Source organism: Panthera onca, chromosome B3 (genome assembly GCF_046562875.1).
Source record: "Panthera onca isolate mPanOnc1 chromosome B3, mPanOnc1 haplotype 2, whole genome shotgun sequence".
NCBI lineage: Eukaryota > Metazoa > Chordata > Mammalia > Carnivora > Felidae > Panthera > Panthera onca.
In genome coordinates this window covers 129,960,367-129,984,755 of record NC_138344.1, presented here as the reverse complement: position 1 = coordinate 129,984,755, position 24,389 = coordinate 129,960,367, and the positions used below count along the sequence as shown (strand labels likewise).

Here is a 24,389-nt window from a genome sequence, read left to right as displayed (position 1 = left end):
TGATCATGAAATAAAAAGTGATAAAACCAAGAAAAAGATTTTATTTCCTGGAAAAGTCAATGATTCAATGCTAATACGGTTAGAAATGGTACATAACTTATTACAGATGTTTAAAAATGCAAGCAATTCAAGGAGACACTTCTACAAAAGAATCCACTGCAAGAATTCATCAGAAAAGTGGCCTCTGTACTGTTTGATATCTGATAACTGAGGCTTGCTCTCATTTCAATTATGAAAATAAAGTGAAATGAAATTCTTGGAGAAACACACACACAGATATACAGACACACTCTCGCAAACACACAGACATGTACCAAACAACCTACTTCCATGTGATAGACATTATTTGAGATAGAGTTCTTTAAAAACAACCTAACTTGTTCCAAGCCCAGTGTAGGCAAAGTTGGCTAAGGACAGTGATTTCTGGCAGGAAAATAAAATACACTTTGGTTTTGAGATGCATTAGGACATTCACACCACCAGAAACCTGCCAGGAAATTTCCTCTTTACAGACCAGAGCGGATTTAGTTCTAATACACAGAAAGGAAACATGGGTAACTTTACTGTTTAATATTTACATTGGTAATTAATATTTTCGACAATTACTTGAGTTATAAAAAAAAAACCTGTCTCAGGAACAATTTTTCAATGACTTCAGGGTATAAATACGTGTGCTGATCGTGGAGGAAATTTCTGACTCCAGTTCACCTTGCGAGGCACGCCGATCAATACTCATTCTCTTTCACAGACTTCACACTGCTATTCAAGGGGCAGTTAACCTCGTAGATCTGATCACGGGTCTCAAATGAACATGAATGTAAAAAGGACAGACTGTAACCTGCGTCCCTTATGAGAACCTAGTATATAAAGAGGGCAAGCCCGTGATCTCTGGTGCTCAACCGCTACCCCCTTTCACTGCAGCGAGGTTTTGATGTCCACCCAGTAGTGTTAAATTTATCTCTCTGCACTTGGTGGACGGGACCAGGTGCTGATTTGTTACACTTTCATTGGGCTGAATGACGGCTCTCAATGTCTTGGTTTGAATTTTAGTGGCTGGATCTCGTTTTGTAGATATTCTTACAAACAATTTATAAAACCCTGCTGCCATGGTAGAGTCTATTTTCAAGGAGGCAGGTGTTAAATGGACCTTTGTTTATTTGCACACCCGTGCTTTTATGCACCCTGCTTCCTTTCTGCGAGCAATGTCTCCTGGTCGCTCTTCTCCATCTGTCAAATTCTTCCTCAAATTTCCAAACCCAGTGACAAAATCACTTCTGAAAACCCTCTCTGATTCGCTCAGGCTGAATTAGCTGCTCCTTACCCTCTATGATTTCTTTCCATTGTCACACTTTTAGTTGAGCACCAACTATATTTCATGAAATATAGGAGCAGGACGAAATGCTTTGGAGTTAGAGTTTGATTTCAATTTCTAGCTCATCCATCCGCCAGCTACTAAATCTTCTGATGCTGTTTTTTAACCTGTCAGCCTCGGTTTCCTCACCTTAAATAGGAAAAAGGAGATTACTTTACATCGCATTTTATTGGTATTCCTTTGGCAGGAGCCAGTTTTCACTTTCTTTAATACGTTTGGGTCCAACACATAGGAGGTCCTCAACAAGTAGTCCCTGAAAGAAAGAATGCATCATCCTTTTTACCTCTTCTACTCTCAGTATGTCCCTAGTATTATTCTAATTGCCAGGGGTACATACTGAATATGGCCTGTCAGAACTCTTGACCTCCTACTGCTTTTATTCCAGTAGAGGGTGTTAAAAATAATTAAGCAAATAAATATACGTGATTCGTTAGACAATGAGGACGCTCAGGAAGATAACATCGGCTAAGCTAGAGAAAATGTTCAGCTGTGGGTGTAGGAAGCCATGGAAGCCTAACAGGGCAAATCTGGCTCCTTGTGTTTGATCTGAGACAAGAAAGAGCCAAAAGGTCATTGGAAAATGTGGAGGAATAATGTTTTAGGAAGAGGCCAGAGCAAATGCAAAGGCCCAGAGTGGAGGCTTTGAGGAGTATTTGAGGGATGTTGGCCGGAGTCCACTGAGCTAGGAGGAAGGTATTTAGACATGAGGACCTTGAAGCAGCAGGCAAACGTCAGGCCGCAGGGACCTCGCCAAAAGCCGAAGCCACCGAGAAACTGAGCTTTGAAAGGGCATCCAAAGTGATACCAGACCTTGTATTGTTGTCTTGTGAAGTGTCCCAAGTCGCCAGGATTTGATTTGTGAACGAAAAACTTGCCCTTAAAGTTCTAGAAATTATCTGGTGCCTCCTAAAAAGAAAAAAAACAGATGGTCAAAAAAGGAATCATCTCACAAATTGGCTTTGCTATAGAGTTCATTCTTGTAGTGCTACCCTGGAGAGAGGCTCTCCAGGGGTTAATGTTCAAATCTTAGCTGCTTGCTCATCCTGTGACCTTCGGCGAATGACTTGACCTCTCCAAACTTCAGTTCCTTCATCTGTAAAAGGGAAATAATAGTACCTGTCTCCTACGACATCTACAAGTATTAGGAGGTACCGTCTAGGGAAGGTACCTAACTACATGGCTGCCACATGGTGGTCATCTGATTGGACTTAGCCATGCATGATATTTATGATGAGCTAACAAACTTGCTGTGAATGTGAGTACTGTTTACTGGCAGGGAACAATAGTTTGTACCTCTGTCCTTGACTGAGGCCGCCTCTGTAATCTAACTACCTTCTGGGTGATTCCACTGCATTCTAGGCAAACCCTTATCCTACTACGTATTACCAGACTGCACTTGTTTGTGTATGTGCCTGTTTCCTAGCTATCCCACAGCCAGACAGCTAACTCCATGCGATTGAGGAGTTTATTCATTATATTATTTACTATATCCAAAACAATACCTGGTTGAGAGCAAGCACGTAATTCTTACTTGTTAAATTGCTTCCTGAATGTGCAAAAAAGGTGTGATCAAGCTAGCTTATTATCCTCTCACAAAACACAATTCGAGTAGATGCTGGAGGCAGTCATATTTATTATTAATAGAAAGAGTTTCATTCTCACTGCCAAAGTCGTTCCAGGGGTGAAATCGGTGGTCCGCATAGGAGTGAGTGTTCACGCTTCCACTGGGTGACCACTTGTCTGTGATATTCCAGAGGTGACCTAAGCATAACGCACATAGTTTAATAAGTTTTCTTAAAAGTTACTTCCAACCCTGGGATTATTTTGTTCAAATGTTTCCAGGGCAGCATGTACTAATTAAAGGACTGGATTTAGAAGATGGGGCTGGCATGACCTGTGGTGATAACAGATTAGCGATATATTTCATGATCCCCAAAGCAAAACGATCCCCTATAATTTTCTGCCATGTGATGTCTTATCATTCTCTTTGAGAACTGGCTTGTGCAGCATTTCAAGCCTTCTTTTACTCAGCTTTTGAACGTGCTGTGAGTGCAGTAAGTATGTGGCAAAACCCGTTTAATAAATGCTATTTTTCAATTCTCTTGGTAATAAGTGAGTCAAAGAAGAATAGGATGACTTCATTACCATTGACCATTTCAGCAGCAGAAAGCAGCAAAAGCCTATTGACTGACAGACAGTTACAGAGCGAGGCACCGATAAAATGATTGAAACATCTGCCATTATCCTACCAGCTCCTCGCTCTATCAAATAAATGAAACACTACTTTCTGGGTGCCATGTTTATATTTAGAGAAGCATGCACATGACGTCGCTTGATGTTAGCTTCTTCAAATATTATTAGAAAATAACCAGCTGTGTTTGGAATCTGATGAAGCTATTTATTATTTTAAATTCCTGGAAGGAAGGAGAGATGGCTGCATGTTTTGTCTGTGTGTTACAACCTCACTGAAACACATGATGTGTATATATCAAACACATGATGTGTATATATCTCGCTTATTTCTCTCCATAAGCGAGAGAAATTCTTTCCAATTTCAAATCTTGATGAGCTTTTTTTCTTACTACTGAGTATATCCTATTCGCTTACCACAACCTGAGGTATTTCTAAAACATTACCTCAGCAGAGTTTGTTAATGCATTCTTTTATGTCTGCCCACCTTTTAAACACTCAGTTTCCACTCACTTTCCCCTGGTTAACTTCATCTCACAGATAGGAAAACTTTGTCCCAAAAAGTAGTAAAAAGAATCTCACTGTTTAAGCAATTAACTGATATACACAGTATATTTAGTGCCATGTTTAAGACACTCTGTCTAAGGTATTACAGAAATAATTTTCTGGTAATTAAAATGTCTTTCTTTCATTAGCTTACTCAGCTAGTGCTGCATAGTAAACCTTATTTACAGAGAGGCACCTAATTACATTCATTTCTGCTCATTTCTTTACTGCTGTTAATGCATTATATAGGGTCCGGCAGACTGTTCTAGCTCAGCTTTCTGCCGAAGTTCTTAAATTTTTCTTATCTCTTACTAAGTTTTATTGGTGAGCAAGTACATAAATGTGGAATACACATTTCAGTACCCTGAAGGTATTTTTCCAGATGCGTCTAATTACACTCTTTCTTCATATATTAAATAAATAAATTATATTGCTGCAAATGCTCACTTTATTTAGGCATCTAATAGAACATCTTAGTAAAGCTTGGATATTATCTCTAATGAAAAACTGGATAAGAAATAGTGGGAGCTAATCTTTTTCCTGTATTTATTTTCATCAGGTCTTATTGGGTGTTATTTTATTTAACCTTCAAAACAGCTTTAAGGAAGAAGATATTGTACACAATGGAATATGTAAAGAAAATCAAAGAGCAGAAACGACTTGGCCAATTGTGCATCTAGTAAGTTTCCAAGGTGAGATTTTGGCTTAGCGTGGTCTACCTTGAAATGTGTGCCCTTTGAATTATTGTATACTACCCTTTTTCTGCAGGAATTATCATTTTGGACAGGCAATTCAAATTAAATAAAATCTGGAGAAATCACCTCTACAATCATGACCACCAAGAAGTAATGCCATTTAGAGAAATCTCTAATTGCAGGGAAAAAGAGAAGCAAAGAAGGTTTAAAAGTCGATTAAAATTAAAACTAAAGCAATTAATTTCCTTTCAGACTGAGAAATCAATTCTAGAGTTTGAAACAAATGGATTGGGTTTAAAATCACTGGAAAATAGTTACTGATTCTTATTATTATCTATATTAATTGTTGGGACGAATGGAGGTGTGTTATTAATTATTATTCCAATGAAAACTGCGATTTGAATATACCACAAGGGTTCTCAGCACCCCGTTTAAAAGATGATCTTTCGATATCTCTGCCTTTTGGAAAAGCAACAAGTAAATCGTGAATGTTGTTCATTTATAAGTTGTAGCATATGTTTCCAGAATGTTAAACATTGACGCAAACATAAGATTTCGATGGAAAATAAGATTCACAAAAAAACTTATTGAAAAAAAATAGCATTGAGTTTCTGGTTCTTCAATGTGCATGGGTAGAAACTATCAAGGCTCTGAGTTAAAGAGCCCAGAGGGATGTGCCATAAAGGTGTAACAATTATGACTAGCTGAACTATAGACTCATTAAGTAATATCAAAATGATGTTTATATCTTATAATGGAGGGACATTATTTCCCAAACTGCCTTTCATAAAATGTGGTCCCTACAGTACCTAAAATACCTCCATCAAAATGGCATGACTCTTCCCTGGAGTCTTATTTTAAGATATTTATATTCCAACAATGGAGATTACATATTAGATAGCATCCTTTCTTGGCAGGATATCCCTGGCCAATGTAGGTAGAAAATAAAGTATTTTGTAACGAGAGACAGAAGCAAGTTTTGTCAACTTCTCCACTGCATCTGGACCCAGTCTCAAATTTAGCTGTAACTCACATCCATTGGTTCAGGTTTACAGTCTTTTCAATATTTTGAAATATAAATTTACATTCAAAGACTTACCATGAATCGACCAGGAGTCCTTAATTCAAAGTATAATTGAGGAATTTATATTCCTTCCCAATCAATATTAAATCATCTCACAGGTTTCCCTCCGTGGTGCCTTGTCTCTCAGTGGATACCACTTACATTTTATCTCTTGTTGTTGATGTCACCTCTGTTCTTCTTTTCTTGGTTCTCTTCAACAGACTTTCGTTGATCATCTACTATAAGCCAGACTATATCTAAGCTCTGGGGTTACAAAAATGGATTTGTCTTTTGTGTCAAAGAAGTTGTGTTAAATTGTCAAAGAAGTTCAGTTGTCACAGAAGTTGCGTTAAGAAGTTTCCAGGTCTAGGTCACCTGGGTGGCTCAGTTGGTTAAGCGTCCAACTTCAGCTCAGGTCATGATCTCACAGTTCATGAGCTCGAGCCCCACATCAGGCTCTGTGCTGACAGCTCAGTGCCTGGCGCCTGCTTCAGATTCTGTGTCTCCCTCTCTTTCTGCCCTTCCCATGCTCACACTCTGTCTATCTCTCTCTCAAAAATAAATAAACATTAAAAAAAGAAAGAAAAGTTTACAGGTCTCACAGGAGGGCAAAAAGGTGGCACAAAATCATATTGACTTCCTATGACTTTACCTTAAGACTGAGATGCAGTCAAACATTTTTTTTTTTTTAATGTTAGAGGGTGTGGAATGTAGAGGGGAAAAACTTGCACTTGCACTAAAAATTTACGATCAAGATAGCAAAGGTTTTCACACTTTTAAAATAGTTTCTGTCTCCATGGAGGTAAATTTATCTGGAGAAAATGAGGTTCAGGACAGGCCACCAAAGATTGTGCCACTTTGGTGTGTGGATTGTTTCCAACTGGAGGCAATCAAGGTTCACCAGATTCAAGAAGGTCTTCTTACCTCCCCTTAACTGCTTAAAAGAATTTAGAAAGGGAAGAGAGCCATCACCAGAGGTAACTTCTTACAAAGCTTATAAACAAGGCAGGGCAGACACCCGTTTACAAAACATTGGCTCTTTCTATCTTCCCTTGAATTGTGTTCCTCCCCTTTGAAGTCTCAGACTCCCACCCACTTCTCCTAAGCTCAGAATGGCATGTAAGTTTCAATTGCCTTGATTTCAGGGAGTCTCATATCCTTGGGGTTCCTGTAGGAATGAAACTAAATGTTTTTTCCTCCTGTTAATCTGTCTTATGCCAATTTAATTATTAGACCAGCCAAAGAACCTAAAAGAGAAAGAGGTAAAAGCTTTCTCCCTTACAAAAGCAACAGGTATCTTTGTTTTCACACACACACACACACACACACACACACACACACACACAGAAATATCATGTGAGTGCAAACCATTTAGTTACCATTGCATTCCTGGAATACCTAAGCCATCTTTCACCTTATGCAGATATCTTAGGTTCACAAGTGGATTGTTCTGTTTGGTAAATCAAACTGGATGTGTCTTCCAGCAAAAGAAAATAAATGCAATTTTTTTTCATGTCTCCTTGGGGAGAAATATTACGTTTTTCTGTTTGATTTAGAACACCTTTCTTATCTTTGTAAATTTTGGATTTTTCTCGTAGATTTGTATGTGGCCTTTTTTTGAGCAGTCGTTTGTAAATGAGAAGCTGCACAGGAAGAATCTTGGGGAAGTGGTGAATATGAATGAATAATATTGTAATTAGTAAATAGATAATATATACTAATATACTTACTATTATAAATACATATTCTTTATTTCAGCCATGCAAAGGACCAAGAGTGGATGAACTCTGAAGTTGGATTACTGTGTTCTGATGTCATCATGTCCTTCAGTTCAGAGGGTAATATCCCAAGTACAAGCAGGAGTTGGGTTTCTCCTGAAGTAAATGACATTTCTCATAGTCAATAAACCATGTTCAAACAGGGGACAGGGGATCAGGAAAGAAAAATTGAGGAGTAGAATAAAGTACAAGGCAAGGGAACACACTCTTGCTATTGTGGCCATTCGACGTTCAGTAAAGCCCAAATGTTCATTCACATGATGGCGATGATGCCTACGTTGTGGATAAGAAAATTCAGAATTTCAATCATGAAAAAGAGCAAACTTCTAGACCTATCAAGGAATGACTGACTTCCGGGGCGCCTGAGTGGCTCAGTCAGTTAAGCAGCTGACTTCAGCTCAGGTCGTGATCTCAAGGTTCCTGAGTTCGAGCCCTGTGTCAGGCTCTGTGCCGACAGCCTGGAGCCTGGAGCCTGCTTCAAATTCTGTCTCCCTCTCTCTCTGCCCCTACTGCTCATGCTCTCTCTCTCTCTCTCTCTTTCTCAAAAATAAACACATAAATAACTAAAAAATTCAAGAAAAGAAACGGCTGACTTCTGACTGACAAATGACATGGTGGTGCCACCATTGAACAATTAAGAGCTTCATTGATTGCAGTGCTAACAGCCAGACCGCCATTTTAGGCAATTATGAATACATAGAGTTTTGATGTCTGTAAAATACCTCCGTTTCTAGAGTTGTCCCCCATGGGCTATGTTGGTGTCACCAATGCATGCTTCTGCTACAAAATAAACTAGGGACACAGAGATTTTGTTGCTGGACCAAGGGCCACTAGGGGGCAGCAGGAATTTATCTAACCCAAAGTAAAGCCAAGGGATTCTCTAAGGTTCCCAAAGTCATATAGGAGTCACATTATAGAGGTGTAGTAATTACCTCTCACACACATTCCTTTTACCAACATGGATGTCATTTTGAACTTGTCTTTCAGAAGACCACAAGCAACCAAAATAGGACTTATTGAAAAAAGACATAATGAGATTGAGAAAATGTTCCTTTTAAAAAAGGAAAAATAAATGAAGATAGGAGATAACCTGCGTATAGCTCAATGCTTGAAGACATCCCAAATTGTGCGGAAGAAGTTGCATGTTAATACTTTTGTCTTGTCCTGGGTTATAAAAGCAGCCAGTGCTCTATCAATCCAATATTTCTTTCTTTCTTTTCTAAGTTTATTTATTTATTTTGAGAGAGACACAGAGAGTGCCAGCAGGAGAGGGACAGAGAGGGAAAGAGAGAATCCTTTCCACTCACAGCTCAGAGCCTGATGTGGGGCTCCAGCTCACAAACAGTGAGATCATGACCTGAGCTGAAATCAAGAGGCAGATGCTTTACTGACTGAGCCACCCAGGCGCCCCAGTCCAATATTTCTATATGAACTGCGTTCTAGGTGGTTTCCATAATTTTCTAATGATTTGGTTTCTAAGACCTCAAAGTCTTAAATACCGAATTTATACAGACATATAAATTAATTAATTATTAATTAATTAAAGAAAATGTTAGCCAGTAACTCCATATCCTTTCAGGCATCAAACCCTGTTTTTCTCCCTAAACAAACCCCCAATTCCCTTCTGTCTCTCATTGCTACTCCTTAAATTTAAGACTGCCATCTGTTCCCTTCATTATTGCTAAATCCTCTTAATTTGTCTCCTTACTACTGGGGCCTACCTCTTCTAACTCAAGCTCTCTTTGCTGCTAGGATTATTAGTCATTGAATCTGATCATGGCACTGTTTACAGTCAGCAAGGTTCTTCCTCTTCTTCCCATCTCAAAATTTCACAGTCTTTGGCTCAACTTTTATCTGTCTGTACTTATGCCCTAAGAGAGATCATATTGTCCAATGGCTTTAAAGGCCATATAAACGCTTTTGACTCTCTTCAGTCCCTGAGTTGTCATATCTAATTGGTCAGTTTTCAAATCCATTTGAATGTTGAGTAAGCATCTCAAAGTTAACAGGTCCAAAACAGATCTCTTGATTTCTCAAGCTCCTACCAAGCAGTTTTTGTGGTCTTCTCCATATCCCTAAAAGACATCATCTCAACTTAGGTTTTCATGCTAAACTATGCCCCTCTCTGCTCAACGATCCGTATCATGTTCTTTACCAAGTTCTGTCAGTCTGCCTCCAAGATACTTCCAGAGTCTATCCATCCTCTTAATGCTCATCACCACCTATCCATTTTTTGTAATATTCTCATATACAATGCTATGATTGCCTCCTAGCCCCCTCTTTGTTTCATTCTGACTCCATAACTCAATTCACACAGAAGGCAAGTGATTTTTTAAAAATCAAATGTATCATTCTTCTGGCCAATACTCTCCCATGGTTTCCTACTGGAAAAATGATAAAATTCAGGTTTCTGGCTAAGGTCTCTAAGGCCCTTTGTGATGCGAACTTCTTTCTGACCTTATTTCTTATCACTCTCCTACTGATTCCCTCGACTCTGCCCATGCCTATCTTCTTTCCAGTCCTTATGTAATCTGTTTTCCTACTTTGGGGTCATGGATTTGCTCTTCTGATGACTTGAAAACTTTTCCCCACATCACTCTCTAAACTAGAACCTCCCGGGATACTTATGTTATATTAGGGATCCTAATAAGAACATGATCCCTGGTATTCACACACTTTCGTAGTCACCTCCCCAGGAATTGGGCTATCCTTAGGGCTCAATTTAATCAATAGAACAAATAGTAGTAACACTCTACTGTCTCTGGGTACAAGTCTTAAGTAATCTCAAGAGCTTCTACTTTTCTGTTTATTTAAGCCCTGAGCCACCATGCCGGAAGTCTGGCTACACTGCTAGGAGAACAACCCCATGAAGAGATCAGGTGCACAGACTTTGTGGAGACACCAATAGAGAGGGAGCAAAGCCCCACCATCCAGTGGAGCCCAGCCCAGAGCTAATCAGCCTCCTGAATGCAGTCATATGGTATCTCCTGCAGGGAGAGCAGAACCACACAGCCCAATGCATATTAGTGAAACATGAGCAAATAAAATGGTTCTTATTTGTTTCAGTCCTCTAAATTTTGGGGTTGCTTGTTAGCAATAGATAATTGATAAACTCCTCTTTAGTTACTGTGGCTGCCCCCGATTTATTTTTTCAATGCCTTGCACTGGTATTTGACATAATAGTGTGTGTGTGTGTGTGTGTGTGTGTGTGTGTGTGTGTTTATTTGTTTGTTTCTATTTCCTCCAATATACCATGAGCTCCAAGAAAGCAGATTATGTTTTGTTCACCTTTGTATCCCCAGCATGTTACTAAATGAAGGAATTAATCAGTCTCTTTTGTGAAGTTGAGTTGCCTTATCGTGCTGCCTGAGGAAGTATTTCTGTCTTCCTTCCTACAATCCATGCTCTATTAAAGGTGAGCATTAACCAAGGTTGTATACATACTGTGGTTCCTTCTTAGAGATAAAACTAATGAATCAATTGTTGAATTCATAAGTTCATAGAAAGTTAGAAATGTGAGGAACATGAGAAAAAACACACAGTTTGGTGCATTTTTGTTCGTATGGCTATAGAACTCTTCATTATATGAAAAATTCCATGTAATGACCAAACATAAGTCAGTAAAAGTAGATCAACTATGCAGACTGAACATTTTCTTTATCTTTCCTCCAGGCATCTTCAGGAGTGTCTCTTCAAAAACCTAAAGGGCCAAATAAAATCATAGTAGGAAAGCCACTAATCTCTTTTCCAACACAACTTTGGTAAGTTTGGTAACTTTGAGGAGAAAGGAACAAGGAAGTGTGATATGACTGCGGAACAAAACAGAGTTGGTGGAGGCTAGAATCCACTCGATTTAATTTAATCCACTTTGGTAATGGTAATTCTCAAGAGCATCCCTTCTGGCAGGATTTGCTTTATGAGTGGAAGGCAGATTCAAAACATCAGTTTAAAGCAGAGCTAATTAAACTAATGAGACAGCATCTAATTGAGATTATTAGGATTTAACCAACTGATAGACAAACTAGCTTAACCTGCATGTGACATATGATCTGTCCTACTATCGGATAGATGGCTAAATATGTGTCCATTACTCCTTGTGAAAGAGTCATTTAGCATGGGCCAAGAACATAAAAAGGAAAACTGAAAAATAGCACCATTCTTCAATTGGTGCATCCAGAAATAGCCATAGATATTGTCAAAAGATACATGTGCATAATGACCAATTATAGACCAAAAAAAAAAAAAAAATAGTAGAAGAGAAGAAACATCAGCGTAAGGTATTTTCACTATGCTTTACATTTTACTATGGCTTTTAAATTTTTTACAGTTTCTAGAAAATCAAGATTTCATTAAAAGATCCTCTAACCACAATATCATAGTTAACCTGAATAGAATGTATAATGTTGTTAAAAAAAAACCTTTTTTTGAAATTATGTATATTTATAATAACTTAAATTTCCTTCACCTGAATTTCCGAATTCTGGTATTTTAGAGAGCAATGATGGTTACTTTTTCTTGATTATTTGACTTGTGCTAGAAATTAAACATACAGAGAAGCTTGGTGAACCTACCATTTTGTTTGCTCAAATGACACTGTGGTTTTTCCAAGTTAAATACCGTGCCCATCTTCACATAGTTAAATGAGTGACAAAGCTGGCTTTGATCTCATGCCTGGCTTTAAATCCCGGTCTATTTTTACAAAACAAATCTATAAGCCCGAACTTGACGGACTATGAAAAGACGTTATTTCGTTGTTTCACTTTTCATAAGAGAAAACGAGGTCTAAAGAGACTAAATTATTTATCTCATCTAAATAAGAATATCTAAGCCAGACTTGGGAGGAGAATTCAGCTAATTGCTATCTTTTTTTTCTTTTTTAATGTTTATTTATTTTTGAGAGACGGAGAGAGAGAGGGAGAGAGAGCACGAGCAGGGAGGGGAAGAGAGAGAGGGAGACACAGAATCCGAAGCAGGCTCTGGGCTCTGAGCTGTCAGCACAGAGCCTGACTTGGGGCTCGAACTCACAAATCACAAGATCATGACCTGAGCCGAAGTTGGACGCTTAACCAGCTGAGCCACCCAGGGGCCCCATCAGCTAATTTCTTTCAAATATTGGAAGTTTTTATCCATTTATGTAATATATATATGTGTGTATATATATATGTGTGTGTGTATATATATATGTGTATATATGTATACAAACATATATATGTATATCCATGTGTATGTATATATATATATATATACATATATACACACATAGATATACATATATACGTATATATACATGTATACGTATATACACATATCTATGTGTGTATATATGCATATATGTATAAATGTATAAATATATGTGTGTGTGTGTGTATATATATTTAAACAGGGATTTACATATGCATAAATCTTGATATACTCACTGAAGAAAGTTAGTTCTTCTGATTGGATTCTCCCCTCTTGTCATCATTTAGTTAATTCCTTCTTTCTTTAGAATCTAAAGTTTAGACCTCATCTCAACCAGCAGTTCATCTGGACAATTGCCCCAGTGCTGTTTGGCAAAGATGATGTCCCCATTATATTCATTCTGAGTTATCTCTTTTTTGACACATAATATCACTTCCGTTTTCATTTATTTGTGTGATTGTTTGACTAGTGTCTTTTGCCGATAGAATGTACAGTCTTGAAAGGAAGGGATTGTGTTTGTTTACAAATATATGAGTATTCCCAAAGACCAGTCAAATGCCTATTACTTAGTAGCAGCTTGGTTAATTCTAAACAGTTAAATAAATTATTTCATGAAAATGCAAAAGAAGTAGGTTTTTTTCCTAGTAAAACTACGCCAATAAATATATTACATTGCTAATTGTTTTAGAAAATCTTGGAAAAGTGCACCCCTCTATCTCCAGTCCTCTGCTAAGGAAATTACTCAAGGCACTGCAGGACTGTTTGCCCATTAAGGGCAGACCGAGTGAGTTAGGCAGTATCTGCAAAGATAGGTGTGTTAGACAAGAGATCCAGAGACGATGTTGGCATTCAGAAACTAAGGTTCCCATAGAGACCAGGGACTTTAGTGAGTAAAATTTGGGATCTAAAGATCAATGTAGAGAGTTTAGGCCATGAGTCTGTTTTCAAACTCAGGTTAGATATCTTAGATATCTGCTACCTGGGCATCAAGACAGACTTTCGCTAGCCCACATAGGGTCAGTGCTACTTGTTCAGTTTTGTCTCCTAAATATGAGGAGGTATTTTTGATTGCCACAATAACAGAGAGGTGTTCCTGGCAATGGATTTGGGCTAAGGATGCTGAATGTCCTGCAAAAGCACAAGACGATTCTGTACAATAAAGGATTTGCTTGCCCTATATGCCAAGAGCACCCCCTTGGACAAATGTTGTAAGTCAGCAAGCTCCTTGACCACAGGGTTTAACCTCTCATTCCTCTGGGTATTTCGGCAAGCACAGTGCTTGACCTACAGCGAATGCATATTGGAAATGGACTTCAGTTACTTGCCAATGAGCTGGATAGGAATACAACAATGTATAAATGTATGACTTTATATGGATTCGATGGTGGAAAGAATAGACACTCTCGTGTCTGAGCAGACGTGGGAAAGGGCCGTCCGTTCTCAGTTGTCAAAAAAAAAAAAGTGATCAGAATTGGTAAGTCACAGAGAGCAGAGTGGTCACCTCAGTCAGAAATCAATAATAAAACGTGATATGGAGTTAGCATCTGATATTGGTGTCTTCTGAACTACGTAGGCTGGAACTGGGTTCAGTGGGTTACTCCCAGCTTCCATGCCATTTCCACAGAAGGCAGCAAAGTCACAGAAAATGGAGAAAATGGAAGGTGTGTTTACAGGTACGTTTGTGCAAAGGCGTGGGGGGTTAGACACGGTGGGAAGAAAGGAAAGATTCATTATAGGGGGAAAACACCTGCCGATGGTTTTAAAAAACCCACAAAACCACTGCCCTCTGTGATGGAGACATTCTTTGTGTCAGCCTCGGGGTAACCGGTCTGAAGCAGCAAGGGTAATCGTATCGATTTTGAAGGAATGTCTGGTTAATTTTTCACAAGGCGTAGACCTCTAAAAATCAATAACTTTCTGCTGTATCTTTATTCTTCAGAATCAACTGTGTCTGTCAGAGAAACTTGATACTTAAGCTCAATCGGATTCATAAAACATTCACAGACACATAGTACAAAAGAAATGTAAGCTTTCCCTAGGAGTGGTAAGTGTTTAACCTCAACATAGGACAAAGGCTCCTTCCCTTTTGATATGTTCTTGTCCTTGACAGGCATTAGTAGGGACCGTGATTTCTATGATGCAGGTATTTCCCTTCCCAAAAGAAAAGAAGCTTCAATCTGGAAAGCAGAGTTTAGGCACGCATCTTAAAAAAAAAAGTCTGGGATTATGGAGTAGATGTTAGAAATGTATTCATCTTATTTATTTCTTTTATTCTCCTAGGTGAGTGTGCAGTATTAAATATTATTAGGAAAAATAAAATGCTTTGGGAACAGCATAAAAATGTTGCCCAGTAACACATCTTAAAGAAATCACTGAGTGATCCCTGATTTCTCATTTGCATTTACACATGGAAAAGGTAAAGCCCAGAGAGGCTAAGTGTTCTCCCTAAGGTCACACAGTAAGTGTCTCGTTCATTAAATTGGAAATGCCACCTTGAAAAGAAATCAATGAACTCTCCCAAGGAATGTGCAAGGTTGAAACCAGGATAATGTCTGGATTGGAATAAACAGACAAAGCAAGAACTCAGACAATAAAAACAGGAAAGGGAAGATAAAATTGAAAATTCAAAAAACTGTGTTTGCAATACAAGAAAAGCTTCCCATACTTGACTTAATATCACTGACGAATCATTACCTATAAATCAGTTATGAGATTTGAGATGTCACAACACCAGTCATTGTTTACGTTATTTGTACGTTACGGATTTTGAAGTCTCTGGCATACAAAACTCCAACACAACTTTATAAATATCTTTTTTTTAATGTTTATTTATTTCTGAGACAGAGAGAGACAGAGCATGAGTGGGGGAGGCGCAGAGAGAGAGGGAGACACAGAATCCGAAGCAGGATCCAGGCTCTGAGCTGTCAGCACGTAGTCCGACGAGGGGCTCGAACCCACAGACCATGAGATAATGATCTGAGCCGAAGTCGGTCGCTCAACCGACTGAGCCACCCAGGCGCCCCTCCAACACAACTTTAAACATCTACGATAAAACACGCATAGCCTATTTATTGGCAAGGCGGTATTGCAAAAGATATAGAAAGACAATTCGATGATTAAATAACCCACACATTTCTCTGTACCTGAACACTTAGATTCCTGCAGCCCCTCGTAAGCCTTTTGCTTTTAACCTCAGCCCCAGGATTGTATGAGTGTGAATGTGAGTGCATGTGTGTGAGCGAGCACATGGGAGCGTGTGCACGCCTCTACTTGTGTGTGTTTAGAAGTATATCAAAGAATTTATAGCTTGGGGGTAGCTGGGTGGCTCAGTCAGTTAAGTGTCGGACTTCGATTTCGGCTCAGGTCACGATCTCATGGTTTGTGAGTTTGAGCCCCACATCGGGCTCTCTCCTGTCAGTGCAGAGCCTGCATCGGATCCTCTGCCTCCTTTCTCTCTCTTCCCTTCCCCCACTCGCTTGCTCTCTCTTTCTCTCCCTCTCAAAAATAAATAAGCATTAAAAATATTAAAAGTTAAAAAACGTAGTATCTCAAAGAAGAACAGAAATACTTACGGTCATCTTAAATGATGCTTAAAAAAATAAAGTTTGTTTGGATCTCTTAGTTCCCTCTGTTTTATTGCTTTTCTTAAAAAATTTAATATTTATTTATTTTTGAAGAGAGAGAGAGAAAAAGATGATGAGTAGGGGAGGGCAGAGAGAGAGAGGGAGACACAGAATCCAAAGCAGGCTCCAGGCTCCGAGCTGTCAATGGAGAGCCGGACATGGGGCTCAAACCGACGAACTATGAGATCATGACCTGAACGGAAGTTGGATGCTTAGCCAACTAAGCCACCCAGGGGGCCCCTGTTTTATGACTCTCTTAAGGATTCAAAAAATAACAAAAGTTACTGAAACCAGTGATGCAGTATGCTGGTTTCCAACTGGAAACTCTCTGCCTCATTAAACTAAGATAGCTTTTCCTTTTCTGTCTGAAACATGACCAAGAACGAACTGTGGATTGCTTCTCTCCCATGACGACTGGTCAGCACCCCTTAACCTGGCTTTGAGGGATACTTTAAGAATGGCATTACAGTTTCCATCCCAGTGGCCCAGGCAGCTACAAGGTTAACACTGAAAGCCAGCCCTGCCTAGCTTCTGATGCTTATCAGAGTCAGCTATAAAATCTATCTCCATCTAATTCTAAAAGAGATGACTTTAATCTAGAACCAGACTGAGATTTCATTCTTGGTCCAATCCAATCACAAATCAGATGTGCCTTCATGAATATTTGAATGGGAGCTTAAGATCCCCACCACTCAGAATTCTAATATATTTAAAGTACATTGGTTATTTTGTCTTCACAGGGACGCCAGAAGAGAATACCCAAAGTGTGTGGGAGTATTAACTTCTATTTCTTGTGTTTAGGACTCGGCACCACGGTTATCCAGGTAACCTTTGATGAAAAAGAAACACTGTCTCTTTTAACTCTCTTTTCCTTTTGTGGCTCCTTTTATATATCCCATGTTTCGAAATCCCAAGTGAGTGTGCGGTGGGAAGGCTAGTAACTTTTCTTATGGTCTGGTTTACAATTCACTAGAGGGTGGGGTGCCTGGGTGGCTCAGTGGGTTGAGCGTCTGACTTCAGCTCAGGTCATGATCTCACGGTCTGTGAGTTCGAGCCCAGCGTCGGGCTCTGTGCTGACAGCTCAGAGCCTGGAACCTGCTTCAGATTCTGTGTCTCCCTCTCTCTCTCCGTCCCTCCCCTACTCACGCTCTGCCTCTGTCTCTCTGTCTCACAAAAATAAATAAACATTGCAATAAAAAAGAATAAAAAATAAATAAAATTCATTAGAGGGACGCCTGGGTGGCTCAGCCAGTTGAGGGACTGACTCCTGGTTTAGGCTCAGGTCATGATCTTGCAGTTTTGTGGGTTGGAACCCTGCGTCAGGCTCCACGCTGGCAGCGTGGAACCTGATTGGGATTCTTGTTCTCTCCCTACCTCTGCCCTCCTCCACTTGTGCTGTCTCTGTCTCTCTCAAAATAAATGAATAAACTTAAAAGTAAAAAACATTAAATAATACATCATGCTATGTTCACCACAAGTGTAGGCTACTATCTGTCACCACATCGTGCTACTATGATATATTGGACTACATTCCCGATGATGGAACCTTATCCCCATGACATATTCATCCCGTAACTGGAAGCCTGTGTCCATCTTTCCAGCTTTAACTGATAGAAGGGCAAAATGTCATTTCAGAGATTTCTCTGCTGTCATGTTCAAATCTCTAACTATTTTTATCGTTCATTGCATGTGTGTAAAGCCCTCATTCCTCTGTCCAATATCTCAAAGTATTTTTCAGCGACCGATCATTCCTCTGTCTTGACCGGCACTACCACAGTCTGTTGTGATTCTCAGTTCTTCTGTAACCCAAACATCTCGTGATGTGTCACATGCTGTAAAACAGAGAAGGGGTTATTGTATGATCTGGTGGTGAGTGGGAACCAGGGGGTTCCAGGGTGAGCCTAAGTGCCCCATCAGGACAAAAGTTCTGGGGCTTTGAAATACGCTCTGTAGCTGAGATGCTGCCGTTAACCAGTTTATGGCAACCATCATGGAATCGTGGATACTGCCCCAGATCCAGAAACCCTTTTGTTTCTTGAAAATACTCTACTATCTTCAATAGAATATTTGAAGCTAGTTGCTGCAATAAAGGAACCCCTGACATTTTCCTGGCTTAACACCCTATTGGTTTATTCTTGTTCATGTCTCAGCCTGAGGTAGGTCAGGCTGCCCTCTTCCATCTTGAAACTGCACCATCTGGTGCATGCAGTAGGGTGATGGAGAAGACGCACGCATTTCCCCCCTTAACTGCGTTGATCTGGAAATAACACGCGTCAGTTTGGCCCCTAGTTCCCTGACGATTAATCACATGGCTGCAATGTTACTTCAAAGGAGGTTGCAAAATGTAGACTTCTTACCTACTTGGTAAGTACTAAACTCTTCTGCCATGTATCTGATTTGAGCTAGAACACAATCTGGATTTGTTTTTGATTGGAGGGTTCCCCCAGCCCCAACCACATCCACCCAACAGACTCTAGTTGGGTCTCATAAGATGCTTAGCATGAGCTTAGAATGAGCTTAAGCGTATGTTGAACATCTGATGATAAAATGTGAAACATCCAATTGTCTCAAAAGCATTAGAGGCTGGCTGAGCGCGACATTAGTCTCCATAAGTAAGAACCCTTGCGAACAGAGGAGAGACTTTAGTCCACACGTGACTTTGATAATTTGATTGTTTCACTGTGCTTCAGTGTTTTTATCTGAAAAATACAACTCGCACCAAAGCACTTATTTGTGACTTGCTTCACAGAGATTGTTGGGGAGTAAAGGAAATCAAAGAATTGACCAAACTTTGAAAAATGTAAACTGCTAGATAAATATAAAATACTCTATTTTGATGGCACTATAAACCTTCTTCAAGCTAACCTTTTGGTATTGCTTATAGCCTCTTGACGAAAGTAAAAAGAATGGTATTTACTAAAGCTATAGTTTAGGTATCAAAGGCTTTAAACATAAAATTCAGTATATTTTTATGAAGAGTGGACAATTCTGTTTCTAATTCATGTTCCGTTATATAAAAAAAGACTAAAATAAGAGTGATAATTCATAATCAGACTTCTAATTTTGAAAACTAGGTATTAAAAGTGATTTTTGTACTGCTACAAACATATTTTCTGTACATAATCATGTTGGTAAGAAAATAGATCATTTTTACAAGACTGTTCATGTTGGGGAAAGAACCCTTTTAAAATTCATCACTCATTAAAATAATTTATTTTATTACAAGTGAATTTATACAGCTATCTTCTGTTAATAAATCCTTTCCCACTGTGGTATATTTTCTTTTTTTTTTTTTTTCTTTTTCTAATACCATACACAGGAAAGGTAAAGCCAATATTATAAGGATCAGAATACATCAAAAAAAAATCCCTCACTCCATTTAGGATGCCTAAGCTGCTGTTGAGTTTTTTTGTTTTTTTGTTTTTTTGTTTTTTTGTTTTTCTGTTTTGTCTTCTCTTCTGTCACTTTTGAAAATTCAAGAAGAGGTCTAAAAATCAATCTTTCTTCACTACACATTTAATTCCTCATGAAAATACAAAATCGTCAGTCAGTACTTAAAAGAAGATCCAGGCACTGAAGCCTCAGACAGAAAACAATCTTGCTCTGCTTTGGGAGTAACAATTTTTGCCTTCTGAATGCACTTTTACTCCTAACACACTAAAACCTCTACTCTGAGGCTACTCTCAGGCTCATGATTGTTGCCTCCCGTATAGTTACCTATGGGATATATGACGACGTTGTGAGCAATTCTTTTACAGGTATGGGTTGGTTCTTAAGGCTTCCGTTGGAGTCCTGGGTGGTTTGCATGAACCCTTACCCATCTTCGACATTGACTCCGAGCCAGTCTTTCTTCCACAGCATGACTTTGGGTCAATAAGCAGGGCAAGGTGATCAGGGCTTCGTAGGGTATTTGAACTGTCTTGAATTCCATAGCCGCAAAATCACACACAATAGATTTGTGTCTCCAGTCCCCCATTCACTCCACGGCAGGGTCACTGTGCCCTGGGTATTCTGCTGACCTGAATTTACAGATGGCCATCCTGGCATTCCATTGTTGCACAGACCCAGTTTTAAGGGGATGTACGGGGAGATCAGTTATTTGGAGCCAGAGGAGATTTTGCAAATGAGGTGTCACATTCTTGTTGATTATGGTGGTGGTCTTTGCCTTCTCAGAAACACTTCCTTTAACGAGCACAGCATTACGCGGAAAGAATTTAAAGCTCAGGTTTCTTAGTCTTTGTCCATATTTGGGTTGGCAAAGCAAATATTTTGCCACTTAAGCTCTAAGGCAGGCTTTCCAGATAGACTTGGCAGAAGAAAATGATCTTATCAAGAATGTTCGCGACTCTTCTTTCGGTCAGAGCAAAGCCTTGTGTTACAAGTATGCTTTCCCCATCAAAAGATCAGTGGATGTGGCAGATGAGAAAAGGCCGCAGAACCTTTGCTACACAGGCCGCTGTGGTCCGTGTGCTGTTCCCTTAAATCTAGGAAGGGTGTGTGGTTTCTTTAACCAAGAGTATATAGTAGAAGTGACGAGACGATCTCTAGGCCGAGGATTAAGAATCTGTTCTTCCAGTTTCTTTTTCTCAAACCATTTATTTTGGGACGCATGTATTGTGATACAAGAAGTCTTTCTGCCTTTCTGGAGACAACATGTGGGAAGGGTGTGAGACTACAGAGAGGGAAGGAGACTCCGTGAAACCCAGCCTTCCCAGCCATCCTCCCAGCCCATGACATTAGGAATTTGAGCAAAGCTGTCTCCTTCCCTCCAGACCAACACCGATCTCTGTTGAATACCACCAAGTATGAGACTCTGACACATGGAAAAGAAGAATTGCCCAGCCGAGCCCTGCACAGGTCCTGGATCTACTAACTCCTAATATATAGTAAAACGGTTGTTCTATTTTTATTTTTGTAATGTTTATTTATTTTTGAGAGAGACAGTCAGACAGAGCGTGAGTGCGGGAGGGGCAGGGAACGAGGGAGACACAGAATCTGAAACAGGCTCCAGGCTCTGAGCTGTCAGCACAGAGCCCGAATTGGGGTTCGAACTCAGAAACCGTGAGATCATGACCTGAGCCAAAGTCGGACACTCAACCGACTGAGCCACCCACGCACCCTGGTTGTTCTTTCAAAATCACTAAGTTTGGGGAGAATTTGTTCTCGAATAATTGGTAACCTAGCGGCATGAACAGTGGATAACATATCTTTATTTTCTTGGAATCTCTAGCATTCAGTCTGGCATATGTTGGGGGATTAGGAGTTACTTTTTGAGTGCATGTTTAAATAGAAGATAAAGAAATAAGATTCTTAACTCATGGAAAGATGCATATAAGCATGAGGATTTGAGTCATTTGTTAAATCATTGGATGAAATATGTGATTACACCATCTCAGTACCAGTACCTTATTTGGTCAATAAGGACGTTTGAGATACAGAAACATTCATCTTATATTCTAAGGCTGGCACATAAGGCCTATCATCAAAAATTATCCTTAACAAATTTTAAAATGCATGTAGTAAAATGGAATATGTGGTTTTGTGCATTCCAAAAGGCTTTGGATTAAATTTACATACTATTTGAAAAGTGTATTTGTTTAAACTGGTAAATTCCATTTTTTGCAATGAAATGCTCAAACATAAAATACATGGAAGTCAAGACGAAAACAACAGTAGATTTACATCCCCCATCCTATACCAATTTAGAGCAGAGCCACATGAACAGTTATTCTGTATTTAAACTGTACAACCCTAGATGGTGCCATTCATGTACACAAAGAGATGAATGATTTCTCTAGGATTTATGCAGTGCACAACCTACGCAACTGTACACAGTCTTCCTTCTGAAGAGAATAGTCTCATTGAGTATGATGGAAGAAAGTCTTCAATAATTTATTTCTTCTTTCTCTTCCCCAAAATACATCCAGCCACTTGCCACTGTTATTTTATTGTTGGTACTATTTTTAACAAACACAATTTAGTTAATTATGCACAGTATGTTACTTCACTTAGGGGAGCAGAGCGCTTAGGGGAGCAATGTCAAAGCTATGAGAAAACACGGCTAAGATTCAATACTTCCCAGAGTGTGAATGAAACAGTCACAGAAAGCAACTCCAGTCGGGCTTTACATATACTTTTTATTAAATAGCTTTGCCAGGGTCACCAATAGCCTCCTAACTGCTAATTTGGATTGTCGCTTTGCAGCCGTCATCTTACATGAGCTCTCATTTGGAGACAATATTCCATTTCCTTCTCTTTGTAACACTGCGTGCTTGCCTGGCTTTCTTCCTTCACGACGACTCTTTCACCATTTGCTATGCCAGCTCCTCAACTCTCTCTCACCTTTGAATAAAACACGAATGAGTCCTGGGATCTCCTCTCACTTAATTTCATGGCTTTAAACACTGCTTGTGCCGCTCAAGTTTGTCTCCATCCGTATCTGTTCTCTGAACTCCAGACTCATACACAGAGTTGTCTACTGTCTCAATAGAGTGGTCTACTATTCATCTCCACTTAATTGTCTAGCGAACATCTCAAACTCACCATGTTCAAAACTAAGTTTTTCATACCTCCATGTTCTCAAAACAACTTCTCTTGAATTTAATAGGAATTTCATAAATTTTTTATTTTAATTTGTATAGTTACATATTGTTTTTGAGAAAGAGAAAGTGCACGTGTGCGAGTGGGAGAGGGGCAGAGAGAGAGAATCTTAAGCTGACTCCACACTCAGCATGGAGTCTGACGTGAGGCTCCATCCCATGGCCAAGAGATCATGATCTGAGCAGAAATCAAAAGTCAGATGCTTAACCGACGGGGCCACCCCAGTACTCTGCAATGTCATTTCTTCGTTGTTCGGGATAACTCAACTTACAGCCCTCCTTGACCCCTCTTTTCCTCGCACATCACGTTGCATTAATAACAAATTCAATTTGCTCTACCTGCGAAGCATATGCGAATTCCCACCACTTCTCATCACCTCGTCACCTCATCGCCGCATCCATCACAGTCCCGGCAACTGCTCTCTCTGGCTGGATTATTGCTTTCACCCCCTGGCTGCTCTCCTGGCTACCCCCCTACACTCTAACTTCAGCATCACAGCCCCAGGGATTCGGTCAAGCCCAATTACGCAAACCTTCCGCTCAAAATCTCTGATGGCTTCCAATTTCTAATAATCTTCCCCTCTCGTGTTCTATCCTAGACCTGTTGGCCCCCTTTGCATTTCCTAGCCCAAACGCGTTGCTGTTTGAGTGCATTCACACCTATTTTTCTGTTCCTTGTAATCTGCACAGAATCTGCCTGGCTCCCACCTCTCTTCTTCTTCAGGTCATTGTTCAAAGTTCCCTTCCATGAGGCCCTCAATGATCATTCAATGGTCATTCTGTTTAAAATCCAACCACCACCTCATCCTTGCTCTTTTGTTATTCCTTACCCTAATTTTATTTATGCAATAATATTTCACCTTCTAGTAAGCAAGGTATTGTCTCCAACGCCTAGAATAGAACTTGGCACATAGTGCTATACTTCTATAACTTCTGCCTGTACCTATTTAATTAATGACCAAGATAGGGTGATTGGGTTCTAGGATGCCAGAGGAGGTAATCAAAGGAAAGAGAGTCTAAGTAGCACAGTATCCAAAGTCAGTGGTCGGTAATTAAAGGCAAGTATTAAATCAAGTAGTATGGAGACGTGTGTGCATATCAATAAAATTGAGAAGAATAATATTTTAAGGTTTTTTCCCATTGATTCCCACAGGATAAAAGGAGCTGCTTTAGAATTGACAGACTCTTTATAGATGAGAATGAGTGAGTTCAGATACTTAAGTTGAGATGTTCCATATTAAATCTTATCAAAGAAGAAAGTTAGATACACAGAAATAACGTTCTACAAGGTTAGAATCTTGATCTCCAGTCAGAAACTATCTGAGATTTGTTCACATCTATT

The 24,389-nt window shown here is 39.5% G+C and overlaps 1 long non-coding RNA gene across 1 annotated transcript in view; it reads right to left on the bottom strand.

Moving 5' to 3' along the window:
* Nucleotides 1-3,043: 3,043 nt before the first annotated feature.
* LOC132668526 (uncharacterized) overlaps nt 3,044-24,389 on the bottom strand; it is a 42,510-nt gene continuing 21,164 nt past the window's right edge. The window contains exons 2-3 of the long non-coding RNA XR_009605596.2: nt 7,597-7,740; nt 3,044-3,133 (exon numbers count right to left, since the gene is read on the bottom strand). This is a non-coding gene — a long non-coding RNA (uncharacterized LOC132668526). The remainder of the gene's footprint in view (nt 3,134-7,596; nt 7,741-24,389) is intronic.